The sequence below is a fragment of the Suricata suricatta genome, chromosome 4, assembly GCF_006229205.1.
Source record: "Suricata suricatta isolate VVHF042 chromosome 4, meerkat_22Aug2017_6uvM2_HiC, whole genome shotgun sequence".
In the NCBI taxonomy this organism is placed as follows: domain Eukaryota; kingdom Metazoa; phylum Chordata; class Mammalia; order Carnivora; family Herpestidae; genus Suricata; species Suricata suricatta.
Window position 1 is genome coordinate 136,749,316 of NC_043703.1, and position 20,256 is coordinate 136,769,571.

A 20,256-nucleotide genomic window follows, 5' to 3' on the forward strand; every position below is an offset into this window, starting at 1 on the left:
AACTTCCTAGGAGATCAGGTATAAAGGGGAAGCGGTAATTACCAGGTTTTCTCTACTGATTCAGGAGCTTATTGGTTGGCTGTATGTGAATTTCTAAGGTGTTTTGTTCTTCTTCTTGTTGTTGTTAAGAAACAAAACAATAGAAAAAAACCAGACTCCTAAATATAAATATAGAGAACAAACTGGTGGCTGCCAGATGGCAGTGATGGAGGGGGAATGGGTGAAAGAGATAAAGAAGATTAAAAGTACATTTATTCTAAGCATTTTTAAAGAGTATTTCTTTGAACCTGACAATGATGTTTTTAAATATTTATTTATTTTGAGAGAGGGATAGACAGAGAGAGGGAGAGGCAGAGAGAGAGAGAAATCCAAGAAGGCTCCGTGTTGTCAGCACAGAGTCTGACGTGGGGCTCAAGCTTATAAACCATAGGATTATGATCTGAGCCAAAATCAAGAGTTGTACACTTAACTGACTGAACCACCAGGTGCCCCGTAAGTGTTTTTAAGCCACCCTCACTCCCTAACTTACCGACCAATCTCAGAATTCTAGGATCTAGGGTGACTACAGCTCTGATTTCTAATTCTACTTGGACATACCACTTTTTCGTTGTCCTCCCTGTTCAAGATTATTTCCTCCTAGGACACTAAAAGAATCTGATCAGCCACATATTCTTTAAAAAAAAGAAGTGTCTGGGGCACCTGGGTGGCTCAGTGAGTTAAGGGTCCGACTTCAGCTCAGGTCACGATCTCACAGTCTGTGAGTTCGAGCCCCACACTGGGCTCTGCGCTGACAGCTCAGAGCCTGGAGCCTTCTTCAGATTCTGTGTCTCCCTCTTTCTCTACCACTCCCCCATTCATGCTCTCTGTCTCTCTCAAAAATCAATAAACATTAAAAAAAAATTTTTAAACAACAACAGAGTCTGATACAATTGGCGGTTGATACATGCTAGTTTTACCCGACCTGAAAGCCTTAAACGACAGATCTGAGACAATTCAACACCTGCAAGATTAATGGTGTAATCTAAGAAGGCTATTCAGTCAACATATCCTTACTGGGCCTCCTATTAAAATAAAAAGATTGTGGGTGGGGAGAATGGAAATATGGTAGACTCAGGCTTTTCACAAGAGATAGTTCCTGAGGTCTCTGTCCACACTAATTGGTGTGTGATGCCACAGATTACAGTTGCCCCGGAAAGCGCAACGTTACAGTGGTCAGCACACTTGCTGAGGCATTTCTAGGAATTGCTCTTCCTTGTTTTTGTACCAGGCATTTCAGGGATTCAATCTACTGCCAAACACAGCACACCAGCTTTCTAATTTGTCCCAGATTTCTGTTTTCTGGTAAGGAACCAGAAACCAGAACTTTCTAGGACTTCACTTTACTCTTCTTCCTCCTGGCTTTCTTTTAGAGAGAAAGAAGTTTTGACTAGTTCATGGCTTCTTGCATATGTGATAATAAACTGAAAAACAACTGGGCAGTTGGCTTGTTACCAGCTAAGCAATTGCTCCCGCACAGGTACTTCAGAGCACACCTGATTCAAATGACAAGGGGACCTCACGTCACGCATCTTCTGGGTCACTGTTTGATGAATAATTGAACATGTGAATGTGATGTCAATGAATCACAAGGGTGTTCTGTGTTGGTTTCTCTGTAAGGAATCTTGACTAAGTCATGGCTGTCCCTATGTAACAATAGCCTCCGACTGAACTCTTCTACCCACTGCCCACTTAAGAACACATGCAGAAGGTGCCACCTCTTCTGAATCCCGGATGAGGATGTTGGGGACAACGGACTTTGTCACCGGTAAGCCTCCTTTTGAGTCAGAGGAGGATTTCTCGCATAGCAAAGACAAGGGCACTGTGGAATCTAATCTCTGTCCTTAATTATGTCACTGGGAAGCAGAAGTTATTAAATTAAGAAAAAGAATTTTTATATTGGAAAAAGACTAATTTCTAATCAAAACTTAGAAATAAACAACTTAAGTTTAAACTGTCAGAGATCTATAAAGCTGACTGAGTTGTTCAAGTGAGCTTTAAGAAATGAATCAAACAGCCATCTTTAGCAGTGTTCCTGGTGAAAGTAACAGGAAAACTGGCCCGTAGCTGCTCTTCTGATACTCTTTCTGAACAAACACGTCTAATGGTTGAGGTCTTACTCTGTTTAATGGTCTACACAGTGTAAGCTGGGAACCACATTATCTTTATAGTAGTCAGAGAGCCAAAGCGGTATTCATTCTTTCATTTACAAATGTTTCACACTATTCCCCACCCCCACAAACTGACTACAGAGTGCTGGAGAAAGCAGAGCACCAGTTAATACGGATCAGGCTCTGGGTAGATTCAGTCTAACAGCTTCTGTGAACCATACGGTTCTTTAACTCTTTGAGTTTCCAGTTCATCTTTATCAATGGGAAGGTGAACAGATGATTTCTGAGGGCCTTTTCAAAATAAGACTCAGAGAACAATACAAGAAAACTTAAATAACACCATACAGACTAAAGAGGTGACCCGATGCAATATGCTAGTAAATGGCAAGTGAGTGACAAAGAGTGCTGGGACTCCAGAGAAAGGGGACAGTACCTGCAAGGCAGTTGCTGGGAAAGCTTCATAGAAGAGTGTTGTCTTTATCAAGGTCTTGAAATGTGGGTAGGGTTTAAAGCAGGTGTAGAGAGGAGATTGGAGTAGGAGACACTTCCTGGCAGGGGACATGGGCCAAGTGAAAGGAGAGTGATGTGTGATGCAGCATGGCACTCACACTCCCAAACATGACACTTTTCAATGACACACTCACAGTGCCACCTCTTAAGAGCACACTGCGCCCCTACCTGCCCCCGTGTTTTCAATGGCGTAGGGGGTAAGGGGTGGGGAGGGAGGAACATTTCCTCCAATGCTCTTTCGCCACATACACCCTGCTGGCCAGAGTGCCACCATTTATCTGTGCAGCATTTCCTGAGCACTCATTACCTCCTGGCACTTTCCTAGGAATCTGGAGATACAAAGTTCAAAATGTATGGTCTTTGTCCTCTAAGAGCATTCTGGTTATGTTCAAACAAGTCATATCCTCTGTGAGATATTCTTTCCCCTTGGTTTCCTCCACAAGTCTGATTCCTTCCTTTACGTTTACAGACTTCATACATATATCCTTTTTTTAATTTAAAAAATACTTTTAAGTTTATTTCTTTATTTTGAGAGAGACAGAGACAGAGTGAAACAAGAAGGGGCAGACAGAGAGGAAGAGAATCCCAAGCAAGCTCTGTGCTGCCAGTACAGAACCCAACACCGGGTTCGAACTCATGAAACCCTGAGATCATGACCTGAGTGGAAACCAAGAGCCGGAAGCTTAACCAATTGAGCCAACCAGGTGCCCCGATATATCAATTGTATAAAAATGTCCACATTCCATCAATAATCACTTATACTTTGGGATTCCATGACCAAATGTGCCTTCCATGAGGGCTGGGCTAGAGTCTCGTGCTTCTTTGTTCCCCCTCCCCCATGCCCAACATAATGCCTCCAGCATAGCAGGCAGCCAGGGAACTACTATATCTCCCAGCAAAAATACCCACTTACTACTCTTAACGTTTCTACTTTTTCCTGTCTGCCTATCTATCTACTTACCTACCCACTTACCTATCCAAGTTCTACCACTCACTCTAGCGTGTGTCCCTGGGTAGCCTCTCCTAGATCAGTTTCCTCATCTGTAAAATGAGGATAATAAAAGTCTGCACCTCACTACCTTGTTACGAGGTGGAAGTAACATATGTCACGCACTTACACTAATACCTGGCACATAAGTAAGCTGGTCTTGTTGGCTCTCAGTTACCATTCACTGCAGACTTCAGAATAGTTACAAAAGGTTCCGAGACCTTTTTACAAGTCATAGAACCAAATTTACAATGTAAAGTCAAAGAATCAAATGATACAAAGGCAATGGACTAAATAATTAAGCCCCATTGTCAGGTGGCGCCAACACACACGACGTGTGCAAAAATGTACCAAGTTTCCAAAGCCTATCTTAACCATACATCTGCAAAAGGTCCTGAACTTTTTTTTTTAGTATTTATTTTTGAGAGAGTGCATGCACATACATGCACACACAGACACGGAGGGAGGGGGAGGGGCAGGGAGAGAGGGAGACCCTGAATCCAAAGCAGACTCCAGGCTCTGAGTATCAGCATTGAGCCGGACACAGGACGCAAAGCCATGAATTGAGAAATCATGACCTGAGCCAAAGTTGGACGCTCAACCGACTGAGCCACCTTGGCATCCCAAAAGGTCCTGAACTTTTTAATAACCGCGTAATTATCACTGTTAGCTTACTTTAGAAAAGCCTACACACAATGAACTGTGTATTACTATAACACTATATTGCAATCACACTGATACATCCTGTAAAACTGATACAGTGCTTAAGCAGCTGAGCAGAGGGTGTATCTCATGGTGTAATTAACTTTACGGACTTCTCAAAGGTCTCCGGATCAGCAAGGTAATTATCTTAAAGAGTTAAAAACATGCTCTACCAAAAGACTTAAGTGGGCATGTGGTTCAATGACTCTTGACTGACTCTGGCTCAGGACCCCAGTATGACACCAGTTACCTTCTACAGCACTATGAAACTCTCAAAATCAATTCTGAAAACAAACTACCTAAATTTATTTGCAATTTTTAAAGGGCTAGAGTATATTGAAATGAATTCTAAAGTATGCAAGAATCTCTGATTTAGAAAATTAAGAAATCCCATCATCAAAGTTGTAAAATACTCAAGCATGGAAATAATTTTTTCTTACCCAATGCTCTAAATATTGTTTCCATAATATATGTTATTTATGTGCTCAAAAGCTCATTTGCAAGAAATTTTTTTAAAAAGGCTTAGATTGGATAACGCATTGCAAATTGTTTTTCCTTTTTTTTAATTTTAGAGGGAGTGAGGGAAGAAGCCTGTGTGTGCAAGTAGGGGAGAGGGGCAGAGAGACAGTGGAGCCCAATGCAGGGCTTGATCCCATGACCACGAGATCATGACCTGGGCCAAAATCAAGACTTAGGCACTCAATGGACTGAGCCACCCAGCACCCTGCATTGCAGTATTTCTGTAGCCAGTCACTGGGGAGGACATATTGAAGGCAGCTGAGAAAATATGACAAAGAAAGACATAATGGACAAGCATCAAGGAACAAATTTTAGCCTGAGAGTGACTCACAGCAATAACAGGAAGATCCTGGCAAGAACAACCATTTCCAAAGTATCAAATAGAACATCTAGAGGGATGCAGAGAGAAAATCACAGGAATAAAAATGGCATCCTTAATTTTGGGGGAAGAAACCAAGAGAGAAGAAGTAGATAACTTAATTCATGAAGCTGACTTATACTAACCCATTTAAAATATTCTGTCTCGGGTATCACACTGGAGGTAATGTCACTAACAAACCAAACCTTTGGTATCATAAAAGCCTCAGGAACAGAGCTTACCACATTTGACAGGAATAAATTACTACTTAAATTAAGGGTCAATCAGAAGAGAGATAAGTAGCAAACAGAATAAACTCTAGCAGTTCCTGAGAGCAAAACTTCTCAGACTGTACAGTTAAGAGAATCCAGCAGTCTTTCAGATAGAATTTCAAACAGCACTTACAACCATTCATTTGTGCATGGGAAAAAAGTCTACCCTGCCACTTTCTATTTACCCTTGTTAGCTCCTGTATCTCCACATATACAGTAACATATTAACTAATGTTTGAGTTGAGAACTGAAAGCTGCTAATGTACCCTAAAGTTCTTTATGAATTAAAAAAATTAACCATATTTAACAAATAAAACACGACAGCGAATTAAAGGGACAAAAACCCTAAGAAACCACACAACATAACTTATTACATTCAAATCATGTTCTACGAGGGCACTTTAGGAAGTTATAGAGTTATTCTAATTCTGCCATTTTGCAACATGCTTCTATAATGTTCCCTCTGACGTTTTCTTTTAAAGCAGTTCATGAAATACACATTAAAATCAGCCTCAGTGCCTAATAGTTCTAGCTCATACTTTAGCAAAAATCAGAATCCCCCAAAATGCTCACTTATTTTATTAATCAGTTAGGACTCCATGTGCCCTTTGACTATTTCCCAAAAGAAAAGCTAGCTTCAAAAAATGAGAGTTTGCCATTACCATAGGCATTCAAAAAAAAAAAAAGGCACTGAAAGCAATTAAAAAAAAGAAGGAAGGACAGAGGAGGAAGGAAGGGAGGGAGGGAGGGAAGATGGGAGGGAGAGAGGGAAAGGGAGGAGGGAAAATGAAAGGAACATGAAAAACGTCCGTCTTTGTACACAGCACCCTTACTGGGACAGGACATGGACTGCCAGAGTGATGGCCGAAAGGAGAACATCTTCTAGATTTCAGCAGTCATTTGATTTTGTTTTAAGCAGTGCCCCCCGCAAGAATCTCAATCTGAGGTCTACTCTATATCATTCTACGATTTTTGCCTGTGAACAGGCTATGGCAACATATTTGCAATCTGACTGAAATACTCCTAAGTTACTAATTATTTTTCTGACTGAAAGTAGGAAAGAATGGGCTTAACATAAAAAAAATAAAATTGAGTCTATATCAAGTCATCTTGTTAACACCAGAAAAATGACTAATAAAAATTTTTTTTTGAAAATAAAATTGCCATCGAGAAAGATGCTGCTTGCTTTTTGAAGGTCAATTTTAAACACTAATTAACAGAAGTAAATAAACATTTTAAACAACACTGATTATAGCTCTTCAACAATATTCAAATGCTTTTTCAGAGCATCACTTAAATGTGCCAGTTCTCAAAAAAAAAAAAAAAAAAAAGTAAGTTTAATCAGGAGAAACAAACCAGAAATGTGTAAAAGCCATACATTTAATCTTACATAAAACCTCCTTTGGAAAACATCTCTATTAACCTTACAAGTTAAGAATATAAGTAATGACGTTAAGTTTCTGTTTATAGCTTTAGATTTAATTTCATAGTCGTTATGCAGGAGCAAGGATCAAAAGATTGTATGGAAACATTAGCCTTTTACAATGCCACGGCAATAGACTGTCCTCCAAGCTGATCTCGGCTACTGGTGTTAAATATGGTGGAGCTCCCAGGACTTCAGTGGCTTTCACAGAATGAGGCAACATAGGCAGGAGAGATTCGAGAAGGAAAACATGGTATGCTTACATCACCTTCCTAATGACGGAAGAAGAAAATCCAAACTCTCTACCATGGCACTGGAAGCCCCTGGCCTCTTGGGTATGACCAATCCCATGTCTCATCACCACCACGTGCCCCCCCTTTCTCCACTATTATAGGACCAAGCTTGCTCCCGTTACAATGAGATTGCTCCCTCATCTGTCCCATGCTCTCCTCTCTCATATTTTTAGGCCTTCCCTTTTTTCCTAGCTGGCAAACATTTAACATTCAAACCTCAGCTCCACAAAGGTAAAGATTTCCTGGACTTTGGGAAAGCTGCACTGTCGTGCGTAGGTATAGTAGAAGTACCCACACATGTCTCGCAAATGACACCTGGGATCCAGTACTGCAAGAGGAAGCGGTATTTACTACAAGTTCAGTGTCTGTGTGTCTACCAAGATGTTGTGACCTCACTGTGATCATTAAACCTTGATGGACTCAACAGCTGAGGCAATAAAGCAACAAAGGTGGCTGAGAATATGGGATGTAGATAGAATGAGACCATGTAGGTTCTAATCCTTGCTCTACCTGGCTGTGTGACCCTAGGCAAGTTACTTCAGCCCCTTAATGTATTTAATGAAGTTCTTAGCAGTATTAAATAAAATAATCCATATAAAATGCCTGGTGTGACATGTACATGGTAAGCATGTTCTAAATGTTAGTTACTATTACATCATATGTTCCCACAGAATTCCCATTATCAGGAATAAGAGATCTGTTTTTAAGCAAATGAATCAAACTACTACAGTTTGCTGATGGGCAAGAGAACATTTTAATCAGGGAATATCTGAAAGACAAGAGAGGAGAAGAAGAAAGAGGGCAGGAAGTTGGAGAGCGTAGGCTGGGTGTGAATTAAGGCTAAAGCAAACACAAAGGTAGAAAACAATCACACTAAGAGGAAATAAGAGTCAGAAGTTAAGTGAAGTTTGTAAAATAAGCAGAGAACCAAATGGGATTTGGATGTCACAGGCCAGGAGAACAAAGAAATCCATCACCTCACTGAGCTCTAATGCCATCACGCTGGTATCAATTACAATTACGTAGGAGCCACCATCGTTTCTCAGTCTCACCAGTGACCAGGACCGCTGTACGTGACCGTAGGCATTTTAGATGTGTCGCACAAAGCACCACCTCAGAGTATCTCCACACATCCTTCTATTTATATACGTGTGCATTTCTCACCTTTCAAGAACTGGCTCCAAAGAAAAGAAAAATGAAACTGGATGCTCAGACTCTAACTTAAGCTTCAGGAATATGGGAATCATTGTTAGAAAAGCTGGCTCCTCTGGCATAAGACCACCTCAAAATCAGCACATTCCTCCTCTTCAACGTGATAAATAAGGTATGTGCACCAAGCGCTTGGCACATTACAAGGAATGTGGAATGTGAATGGTCTTGTACAGCCTTAACTGGTATCAAAACTACCTGTTCTGGGATGCCAGTGAATCCATTTCAAGTGGCAATAAAACATGCTCTTATTTAGAATGCAAACGGGAAGCTACAATACTGACACACAGACTTCATGGAGCTGTTATTTTTCCTGAACCATGTGCTTATCCTGACAGCGATCTCAACTTTTCCAAGGGGGACTAAATGTCAATCAAAAGGACAGAGCTATTTAATGAACCTGACCAAAGTATACAGGCCTCTCAATGTTGCAGAGTTAAGTCCCTCTTCGACAAAATTACCATGTCATTCAAATGGTTAACGACTGTATGGAGGACCAGAACCTTAATTTTAAACTTTGGGATTCCTTCTTTTTGGACATGAAGCCTATAAACCACTCAGCTTTTTGCTGAATCAAAAGAAAATTTCTTTAAATATGTTAGCGTTGATTAGCAACATCCACTTATGTTTATGACAAGGACAGCCTCAGGATAAATCAGGTTAAGAATTACAGCAGGAGAGAGGACGGGAAGTGTGGGGAGCAAAAGAGATAGGACGGAGCCTGGATGTGAATCCAACTTCAAAAATGGTACAGCACAGCAGCCGAGGACACAGTCCAGGGTCACCATCTTCTTTGAACAGATAAGGCAAAGGCGGCTCCGAGAGGTTACATGACTGATCCAAGGTCACAAAAGAAATGGAAACCCAACAGAAAACAAAACTTTCAATCAAGACAGACCGCTGTTCTCTGAATTCTATCAACACAGTTGTAGAGAATCGGAAACGTGATTTCCTACTGAGTGAAGGCAACTCTGCCTCATTTCTGGGGCTGATTCCTTGGGTGAGCAGCTTCCCCACCTCTACGCTGTGCAGTAAAGGGAGGCTGGACAGGGCAGAACAAGGGCCGACACTTGAAAAGCGTAGAGAGGAGGACCCGAAGGAAAGCCTGTGGTGCTGTCTGGGGCCTTGCTCTCTTGCTCTGTGCCTTGAATTTTTTGCTGCTAGTTCTTTCACTTCTGTGTATAAATATGCTCAAGTTCCTAATATGTAGCAGGTAAAAAGCACTACCCACTTTAGCTACGTTACCTGCAGGCTACAACTTAACCTACCCTGCTCCTTTGGTCACAACCTCTTAGAAAGCGGAGCTGTGTGTGACATGCATGAGCTCCAAGCTGTGCTGGAATTGGTACCCACCCCCACCCTGCACACGGTGCTTCTCTACCTCCACCACCGCCTCCTTCGTCTCCCCTCCCTCCCCTTCGACCTACTGAAATCCCGTCCATCCTTCAAGGTTTAAATAAACTGCCACCTTCTCTGGGAGGGAAAATTATCCCTGATTTTCCCAGTCAGAATATCACTTCTCTCTCAGTGCTCTCAGAGACTTCTTGTACCTCTGAATTACTGAAAGTACTGATTTTGTTCTACTTCCTATTATAGTAAATTGTGTTCATGCCTGTCTCCCCAAGAATACTGGAAATATCTTGAGCTAGGACTATACATTATTCATTGTAATATATGTGAATGTTTACCATATTAAAATCTTAGCTAAGAGCTGAACTGTTACAAATTTTTTTCTGCATCTTCCTATTATTGTTTTTAAGGTATTGTAGATACCATGGAGATCGTTCTTTACCTCTGAAGGTCCTACGAGGATCCTATTCACATAATAGGCCCCTGAAATAAAACAGAGTCCAAAATATGGAAAATAAGAAAGAAAAGTAAATTAAATATGTGGTCTGCTACAACAGTATTTTGTTATTTCAGGCTACAATGCTGTCGTAAAGTACACTGAGTTTGTTATGTGGGTAAATATATTAAGTTGGTTTAAAAAAATGAGGTGCATTAATATTGCTGGAAAGAGGCCAACATACAAGGCTATTTCAGTGGAAAGGGGGCAAATGCAGTGTTGGGAAACCAGAAGAGGTGTGCAGGAAGGGATGATAGGAGAGAGAAAGGGAGAGGGGAGGGGTGAAGGAAAGAATGTCAGGAAAAGTTCCAGAGTGAATTAAACACTAGAGACACAGGAGCAAAGAGGCCTGGAGAGAAATCAAGAACAAAAGAATGAAGGAAGAACTGCACCGTCTACCCAGGCGAACGGCGTATTTCTGAAGGGGACATGGTGTCCAATGTGAGTGCAGGGCTTCTGACTGGAGGGCATCGTGTCTCTGTTCTCAATCAAAACATGTGAATGGATCTGGGGGCTCGCTCTCTGACCACCGCATCGGACTCGCTGAGGGTGGAATCAGAAACAGAGCTCTGGCAGTGGCTTGGGCCGTGCAGCTGGCCATGTTCTGAAGCCAGGACAGCCTGGGCTCGGGTAAGAAGCTCTGTAACTACAGAACAGACTCGCCCATTAATTAGCAATGGTCATGGGAGGAAGAGTCTGACCCAGCCAGCTACTGGTCTGGACACTGCTCATCCTTTCTCTCTTTGGGCTCTGGAGGACCTGTGCCAGGATCTCCTCCAACTGCACACAAAGCAAGGATGATTTTTGCCTTTGCTTTTGAAAAATGGGTGGCAAGAACACCAAAACGAAACATGATTGGAGCCTAAAGGGTACATCTGGATGAAATTAGGCACAAGTAAAATCAAAGGTCAAAAAAATCCTAAACCTAAAATGCCTCTTCCTTTCAGAGGACAAACAGAAAGTTACCGTCCTGTTTTCTATCACCTAGAAATCCCCAATAATTACACACTTTTCTCCTTATCGGGTCAATGGAAATTAATATTCATAATCATGACCGTGAAGTATAAAATTCTCACCGTGTTTTATACTTAAGGAGACTTTCTGATGACGAGTCTGTGTAGAGTACGCCCTTATTACATTTTATTCTGAACCCCATTGCTTACGAGCCTGCAGGGGATCCACAATGACTACAAGGTAAAGTCCAATTTTTCTGAGTATATCATGAATGATCTCATAGGATTTACTCTTAATTCATCATTTTTTCAATCATGAGACATTAACGACCTGTAAGGTGCCAAGCCCTGACTCTGCTTTCAGGGGACACAGGCAGGCACGCAGGAAAGCAAATTACAGTGTTGAGTACACAGCCACATAGCTGTTACTAACATACTAACAGTCAAACAGAGGTGGGAGAATGACTTAAACACAGTAGGGCTTCCTCGTAAGCTCAGGAGTGTGCAAGAGAAGTGATGCAGGCACCTGCCATTTCACCAGGTGCCCTGGGATTGTAGGGTATGAATAGCCATGGCCGAGAAAGTCACGTGTTGTCCTAAACTTATAAAAAAAAAAAAAGAAATCTGTGAACAATTTTAAAAGGAAACTAAGCAAACTGGGGTATGACTTTTGTTGACATCCCTGGGGAGAAGAAACAGAAGCATTCACCAAAAGTCAAGAGAGAGAAACACAGCCTCAAAAGTAAGAGGTGAAGGATTAAGCCAGTCAGGAGACCAAACTGAATAACCATGACCTAGAGCCACCAAATTGGAATCTCTGGAATTTTGCTCGTGTGTTCCAGACAGTGTAATACTTTAATGACTTAATTTTCAAATGTCATCACTATATAAAGAGAAGGACTCAAAATTACCTCCACCCTGGTACACTTGGATGCATTTCGAAGGTTAATTTGGATTGCGGCCAGTTTTTGCTCAGTCTTCCCCATCTCAGGAAATGGAGGCCCAGGGTGAACGTGGAGTTCACCTCCTAATTTGACCCCCAAATTCAATCAACTTGAGACTAAATAACTATACATCCAGATGACACACAGAATCCCCTGCCTTCTCTCCAACTCCTTTGCCAACCCCTGGTCTGGCCGCACATCACTTCCCTGGCTCTCCCTCAGGGCCCACGCCAGCCCCCTGGCTTCGCTCCAGCCTCCTTCCTCCGAGAAGACATTTTCCACAGAGCAGCCTAAGCTGATCTTAAAAAGGGCATCCTATGATCTCCATCTGAAGCTTAAGACCTTCTAATGGCTTTTGGTTACACTTAGAGTAAAATCCAAACTCCCAGCCTTAGAGTCTATTTGATTTAGTCCCTTCTTACCTCTCCAGCTTCCCCTCAGGTACCTCCCCCCCCCTCACTCACTACCTACAGCCCACCAGCCATCCCCTCCCACCCCCCAGTTCACAGAGCTCCACACCAGGTTGTCTAATCCGTGGTTTACTCTGCCCAGAATGTACTTTTCCAGGCTCTTCCACAGCCTGCTCCTTCCTAGCTCTCAGTCCAACTTAAACATCACCTCTTCGGAGAGAGCCTTTCTCAAGCCATCCTCTCGGTCTTGGCATTCTGTTACCCAACTGCACTTACACACTTTATGACTTTTACTTATTTTCCCCATCAGACTAGAAGCTTTGGGAGACTGGGATCCTGTCTGTCCTGTTCACTCTGTATTTAGCACAGTTTGTGACACAGAACAGGTGCTCAATAAATATTTGTTAAATGAAAGAATGCATGAATTAGGGGAGATTACATAGGCATTTGCTAGGGGCAGATGATTATCCCCTTCAACATGAGTTTATAGAATAAATACATTTAATCTGTAAACTTCAGACAAAACCAGCTTTTGAGACTCAGACGGTTTTTGAGAACTACTCTGAAGGCTAATTTTAAGCCTGTTAACATCTGTGCATAACAGTATTGCTTCCCAACTTTTTCATGTCAGAACCCCACAAGTGGCACACAAACAATAGCGATGCCAAAGCCAGGGGGTCTGTGGTGCTGAGTGGCCAAGGTTAAGAGGGGCATATACATGTCAAGAGGGACGTATGCTACCAAACTCAACTCCTGTGGGAAAGAACACCTAGTGGATTTCGCTGCCTGTTATTCAAAATCTCAAGAAAAGCTGACACACACAATTACTGGAGGTAAAGCTGAGGGAACGTGTAAATGAGAAAATGTCCCCAGCTTACCAATTTGGTAGTATTTAATGGGATGTCAGAGGCCATTGCTCCACTCCCTCAAGTAGTCAGTGACCTCTCACTAGTGATAAATGACAAATATGGCTGAAGTACAGAGCCAAAATAAAGCACCCATGTCAAAATAGATCTACCTTATAGGGACTTTAATTAGACCAGATTCCTGTCTCAGCCACAGAAGGAACTCTTGAAGAAACATCTTCAAGCAGCTGAAAAACCAGATGAAGATCCCCAAACCACATCCCCATGAAATAAAAGGCACACAGTGAGGAAGACTCGAGACGTTCAAAATACGAGGGCGCGACATACTTCTGAGTATGGAGAAGCGTGTTTCTGCGCACCAGTGCAGGCATCTAACTTCACAGACCATCTGTACTTGCAGGGCCTCTGCCGGTTCTTTGGTTCGAGGCTCCCTCTGAAACAGCAAGCCACCCAATCAGGCCCTGGCTCACAGCACAGGGCAGAAACATACTGCTCTTGGCCTCACGACTGTCCCTCTTAACTTGCGTGGAAAGACCGTGTTGACTGTAGTGGGGAAAAAAATTAAAGGAAAGAAAGCCCTACTGTTGTAACCGTGCCAAAAAAGTATAAAGAAACAAACACAGATGCTAGAATTTAAGGCATTTCCTCTGTTTTGTGACTATGTCCTTTAACTGAAGGTCAAAAGAACATTAAAGGGTTTAAATATTTTAAAGCCCAGGATGGATATTTTTGTGGCCCTCTCGGTTTTTGTGCACCAGCGACATATATTTAGCTGACATTTAACAAGCAGTGTCAATCCAGTGGCATTCAAGGAAAACCCCGGTATCGCTCTCAAACAGGACTTATTTAAATTTCTGGTGCTTTATATTAATACAGATTGGTTCAAGTCCCTGACAGCCAGAGCCCTTCCGCAATGCCAGGAAGAAAATCAAGTCATTCGTAAGCTCACTGTGCCGTCAATCCCTCCACATGTCTGTGTTCTCGTTTTCCAACTTTTTTTTTTCTTCCTGAAGACATTCATTTATTTTTGATGCTAGACATAACAGCAAATAATGTGTGATATAATCATTTCATTTCTCCTCTCTTTAAGGAGGCACTTGACATCAGATTTATAACAACCTCACATGTGTTTTCTGGTCGTAGAAAGCAGTACCTCAGCCCAGGAGACATACAGCAAGGTCACTCATGTTACCTTATGTTCAGAAAATGTGTATCCAATGGGCCACCTCATGTGGTGATAGGACTCCTGTCCCAAAGGAATTCTTTTAAGAGAGGACAAAAATCGCAATGTAAAACAAGACTCAAGAACGGATGGCATGAATGTGGAGCAGCAAGTCAGCTTGTGATTTAACTAAAAATCCCTCTGAACTGATGAGTGATAACAATGAAAAGATATTAGAAAGGTGTCACACCGACTGAGAGAGCAATAGAATACAGCAAGGAATTCCCACAGCAGAGCTCTGAAGGGCCAAATAGGGAGACTCCTTAAAAAAAAAAAAAAAAAAAAGAGAAAAAAGAAAAGAAAAAACAAACACCATCTCACTGAGGCTGGTCCAAAATAGCTTAATCTCAGAAATGTGGGTACCTTTACCCTACGTGGACTCTAACCCCCGTCCCCAGTCCTCTCCTTCCCATATATAGGAAACTGAAACACACACTTTGTAAGTTAACCACCGCTCCTTTTTTGTTTACCAGAACTCTGGGTTATTTACTGGAATGTTTTAAATAATTCTGCTGGGAGTCATCACGGTTACTACAGGACATACCAGCTAAGCATGACCCGTAGCAGCTCTTGTCTACCCACAGGAACAAAAGCTTTCTGACTTGTTGCTCTAGAAATGTCAACAAAAGGAAAGCAGTTTTCAACTTTATCTCTCATATTTCCCTTGCTACTCAGTGGGGTCAGTTTCCCTAGCATGTAGGAAGCAGATAGACAACACGGTCTAATGGCAAAGTTGGGTGTGGCTGTTATGGTGACAAGGGAAATGAAAGTGGAAGGAGTTGGAATAATATTTATTTGAAGAGTCTTGCCTTATCTTCCATAAGCTATTCAGAGTGCGTAATGTCGCACCAGTTCCTATACAGTAATGCTGGGATGCACAGCTGGGGGTTAGATTCTATGACTAATTTCTGCCATCGAAGAAAAGCACAGTTTTCAGGAAACTCGTAATCAAAGAATGTAAATCCTGTGAGCAGCGTATCTAATAGCACATAGGTAAATACAGACATAGATACAAATTATGTGGCTGTACTCATTGCCATGCATTACCTGTCATCACCATGCATGTACACACGCTTGTACGTATCTAGCTATAGAGTTATACGTACACCTGGAACACGTGTAGATACAGTGTACTTTTGGTACAGAAAATATATGCACGTGTGACAGGATTTTTTTTTCCAGGAAAAAAAAAATGCTTCCTAACACACATGGGCACACACTATTAGAGAGAGACCCATATGAGGTTTACACTCTCCAGATTAAAGATGTTTGCTCACTTGCTGAAATATCTGAAGGACCCCCAAGGACTCCCTTATAATAAACCTTGAATTTAGGCAGACACGAAGCCAGGCCAGGAGGCATGAGAAAACACATAGGTAACATTTTTGGGAGTTCCACGTCGCACTGAGGTGTGACACCACGGCCTAATTTCCTTTGAAAAATTCCTGACTGAACAGAACAAATTGGCTCTCAGTCAGAAAGCACTCAGAAGGTTCCCCCGCAGTTAGCGATCAGAATGCCGATCAGAATGCCATAAGGCACCGAGAACATATAAATGCACTAATATTGTATCTTCTCTTCACCACCGTAGACATAAATATCACTTTAAATGTTACAGGCAAAGTCGTTACAAAGTATGAAACCCTCACTAATCGCCCAGATCTGGGTCACGCACAGCTGAGACTATTAGATTTTGTTTCACGCCCTAGAGAGTAAGCAAGCACAGCCCCCGAGGCCACAGTGGGACCACCACGGGACAGGTCACCAGTGCCCCAGCTCAACCTCATTTCAAGGATGTTTGCAGAAGGAGCTTTATATGGGCATCTGCCATGAACTTGAACTGCACCAAACACTGAAACAGCCTTTCATGTTGCAAAAACACACCTCTGATATTTATAAACGCCTGTGAGGCAGACTGGACTTTTTTTTTTTCCCCAAAGCAGCAGAAATGGTAAATAATAATATTTTTTATAATATAAATATATAAACAAGATCAGCATGTATTCTAGACACCTTTAAAATGTCCTTCTGTTAAGGGGACAACCAGTGGTCTTAGTGATCTTTCTCATTTCCAGGACCTTTACTCTCAATGACAGAACATGGAAACAGATTTTGAAGAGGAAAAAAAATGATTTAATTTTCCAAACTGGGTAAGCGGTGGGGGGAGGAAAAACCTAAGAAGAACATGATAAAATATGAGCTCATTTTACTGACACACAGCTTTTCTTTATGTCTATGAAATTTGGATTTTATCTACAAATACATGGATACATTAAGAAGAAGTATCAATTTTTTTAACTGTATTAAATTCTTGTATTGTTCTTTTGTTATTGGAACAGGAAAAGAAACACTACTGATAAGGAGAAAGCACTTTACTTGCTTTTCGGGAAATTAAAAAAAAATTCCAGTGACGGAGAAAAGAATAATGAAGTGAAGGACAACTAGGAAGTTGTCGGCCAGAAACAAAAAAACACATCTACAATTTAAAGGAACATTCCTGTCTCTTACAAATTCACACAAATATTAATTCATCACATGTTAATTCCTTCCCTCTTCCAACTTTACTGGTGCTATGTGCAGCTGTTACTTCCTTGTAATGCAAAAAACACTTAGCAACAGAGACTGTAAATCAAAATCAGGAAGGTACCCTAGAAAGAGTACATCCCCAGCTTTAGATGAATCAACAACCGATGTGAATCATTATTCTTATCATAGAATTCTTATCATAGAGAGTATGTACCATTAAAAGAATGGTCTCATAGGTTCCAAAATTATTAAAATGCTCAATACAGTACATTGAGTGGTCAGTATGAACTAGGGAATGAGCCCCATTTTGTGTTCATTAGAATATTTCTTTCAAAAGCCCCAAATATGGAATGTTAGTGGTCTTAAATACCTTTCTTGAGAGAGTTACACATTTCACAAAGAAGATACAGGCATCAGTTCTAGGAATAAACACCATATGTCTATAAATCATAAAACAGCTTTTAAACTGATTAAAATAAGCTTTATTTTTTGTTTCTTACTATCTTCTAGAAGGCCTACCACACACAACCCCTTTCAGACCGTAAAGGCCACAGAGTCCTTACTACAGCTGCCTTCCTGGGGCAGGGTTCCTCCCGTATCACCAGAGAGCAGCAGTGTAGCTGGGGCGGCCCTGGGCCCACGCTCCCCAGGTTCGGGGACACACTCAGGATGGGGCAGGACTGACGTCCAGGATCCTTGCTCCATCCTAAAGAGCTTTCCTACTTCTGGGCTGAGTTCCTTTCAGAGGAATTTCACGATTAGAAAGGACCAAAATGCAAATACTGGCTGAGGTAACATTCTAGAGTGTAATCAATCAATAAGGACAAATATTTTTACATTCTGCCTAGATTACAGGAGCTGGTGGTAAAGAGAGAAAGAGGAGGCTGGCCTTCCGAGGTGGGAAGAAAACTGGAAGAACATTACTGGGCCACTGAGGAAAAGACACAAATTGGCAATATTTGCTATTTTCATGTAAGACTAAGAAGTAGGAGAAACTGTAACTTTGACTCAAAGTCTATCTTTGTGTGAGATGGCATCTGTTTGGCCTGGTCTCCTTCCATTGATGGATTTCCTTGCTGGTTTAAAAATTAAAACCCTCTTCTTTCAAAAAAGTTTTTTTTTTTCCTGGAGGACCTCTTACAAGGGAGTAGTAACTATGTAATACTGGCAAGCCTGGAAAAAGGTCAGAAACACATTATCTACCGGAGAATCCTTACCTATACTGATATAATCATAAAGGCATTTGAAATGATCACTTTTTGATGGACTGCAAATTAAAACCATCAAGCTCGCCTGCCTTGTCTGAGATCCCAGATTATGGCTTGGGAACATCCATTACACTAAGTAATGAGGTTTTCCATGGCCTGACCACTCCTGATAGCCCACACCCTCTGGGTGGTTGATGGAGACACCAGCGGGGACAGGAGGACACAGAAGGTGCAGCTCCCAGCCTTCTCAGAGGAAGGGGGCCGTGCTGCGGGGAGTGGCTGGGCTCCCTTTGCAGCGGCTCAGAAGGCCAAGATCGCAGATCCTTTGCTCGTGTCAGGAAAAACCCTTGTGGGCCAGGATTAGCAGGACACAGCTGGGCAGAGCAGCGCCTCGGCCGCTCTTCATGATAGAGCACATGCCAAGCCCTGGAAATAGCTGAAAGGTCACCTTCAGCCAAGTCAGAAACCACAAATATGCAAAGGCCTGCTCAGGGTTACCCAGAAGCAGAGATGTTCACCTGCTAAAGGCAAAGATGGAAATGGAAACGTTCTAAGCTTGGTCCCCAGAGAACACTGTTTCTCTGACTCAAAGTGCCAGGTTCTTTTTTGTCCTTTAATACCAAATGGATTTTTAAAAATATATACTAACAACACGGTATTTAATCTTGAAACAAGCATATGCTTGTAGCAAAAACTGTTCACCAACAACTCCTGGCACTCCCATACTAACCTAGGAGCGGACAGGGAGAGGACAGACGGACGTCTGGGCTATCCACAGCTTGGACAGAAGAGAAGGCTTGGAAGCACAAAGAATGAGTTAAAGCAAAGAAACAGGTGCGGGGGAGGGGACAGGGTAAGTGGTACAAAACATTACTGCCTGTTTACTTGTAACTGCACAGAAAGCATCATTCCAAGGGTCGGATTGAAGATTTGTTTTTTTTTTTTTTTTACACCACTTATTTTTTTAAATTTTCAATGTTTATTTTTGAAGGAGAGAGAGAGACAAGAGTATGAGCAAGGGAAGGGTCAGAAAGAGAGGGAGACATAGAATCCGAAGCAGGCTCCAGACTCCGACCTGTCAGCACAGAGCCCGACGTGGGGCTTGAACTCATGAACCATGAGACCAGGACCTGAGCCAAAGTCAGATGCTGAACCTACTGAGCCACCCAGGCGCCCCTTACACCATTTACTGTAAACCCCACTATGGCTAAATAAAATGCTCCCCTACACAGGCACAGGCAAAGACACCCCACTCTTACACCAGGATATACAATATTTAATCAGGACTTTTCTTTTCTTTTGCTGGGCACGAGAAATCACAACAACCAGAAGGTCACTGTATGACTTCCAACATTCAAATGCAGGTAGAATTATCCAAGCAACTGCTCCTCTCCAATTGGTCTCATGCCAAGTTCCTTCAGTTTCCTGTTTTGATTTCCCAGACATTTGAAACTGGTTTCCGCCTTTTGGTAGCACTTTTTCTCCCCTTGTACCAGCGATCAAGACATCAAAACAACAGGCTGTACCTACAACATAAAATTCTAAAATACTGATTTAGTTGTCAACCTAAATAAAAAGTCTACTACTTATGAAAATAAATAAGTGTCTAGGCTTTCTTTCCCTGTGGCATTGATGGAATTTAAAATGAAACACATATAGATTTCAACATGACTTTATAAATGTGCTTGAAAGAAAAGATGTATCACATTATCAATTTTTTACTGTTTTTACAAAGAGAGGGGGACAGCAATACAGATTTAAAGCTGCATAAAAGCCTTACTGTCTTGATGAAGCACACATCTCTAATGGCACTCGGGTGGGTAGCTAAAGGAAAAACAAAAGTGATGGTCATGAAGACCC

At 41.9% G+C, this 20,256-nt stretch overlaps 1 protein-coding gene and 1 long non-coding RNA gene across 2 annotated transcripts in view; one reads left to right on the plus strand and one right to left on the minus strand.

The window, feature by feature from the left end:
- The window catches only part of CRIM1 (cysteine rich transmembrane BMP regulator 1), a 186,356-nt gene that overhangs the window by 114,839 nt on the left and 51,261 nt on the right, over positions 1-20,256 (minus strand). The window lies entirely within an intron of this gene.
- On the plus strand, positions 1,731-18,326 carry LOC115290167. Its single transcript, XR_003907998.1, has 3 exons — positions 1,731-1,804; positions 16,738-16,812; positions 18,037-18,326. It is a non-coding gene; the product is annotated as an uncharacterized LOC115290167 (long non-coding RNA).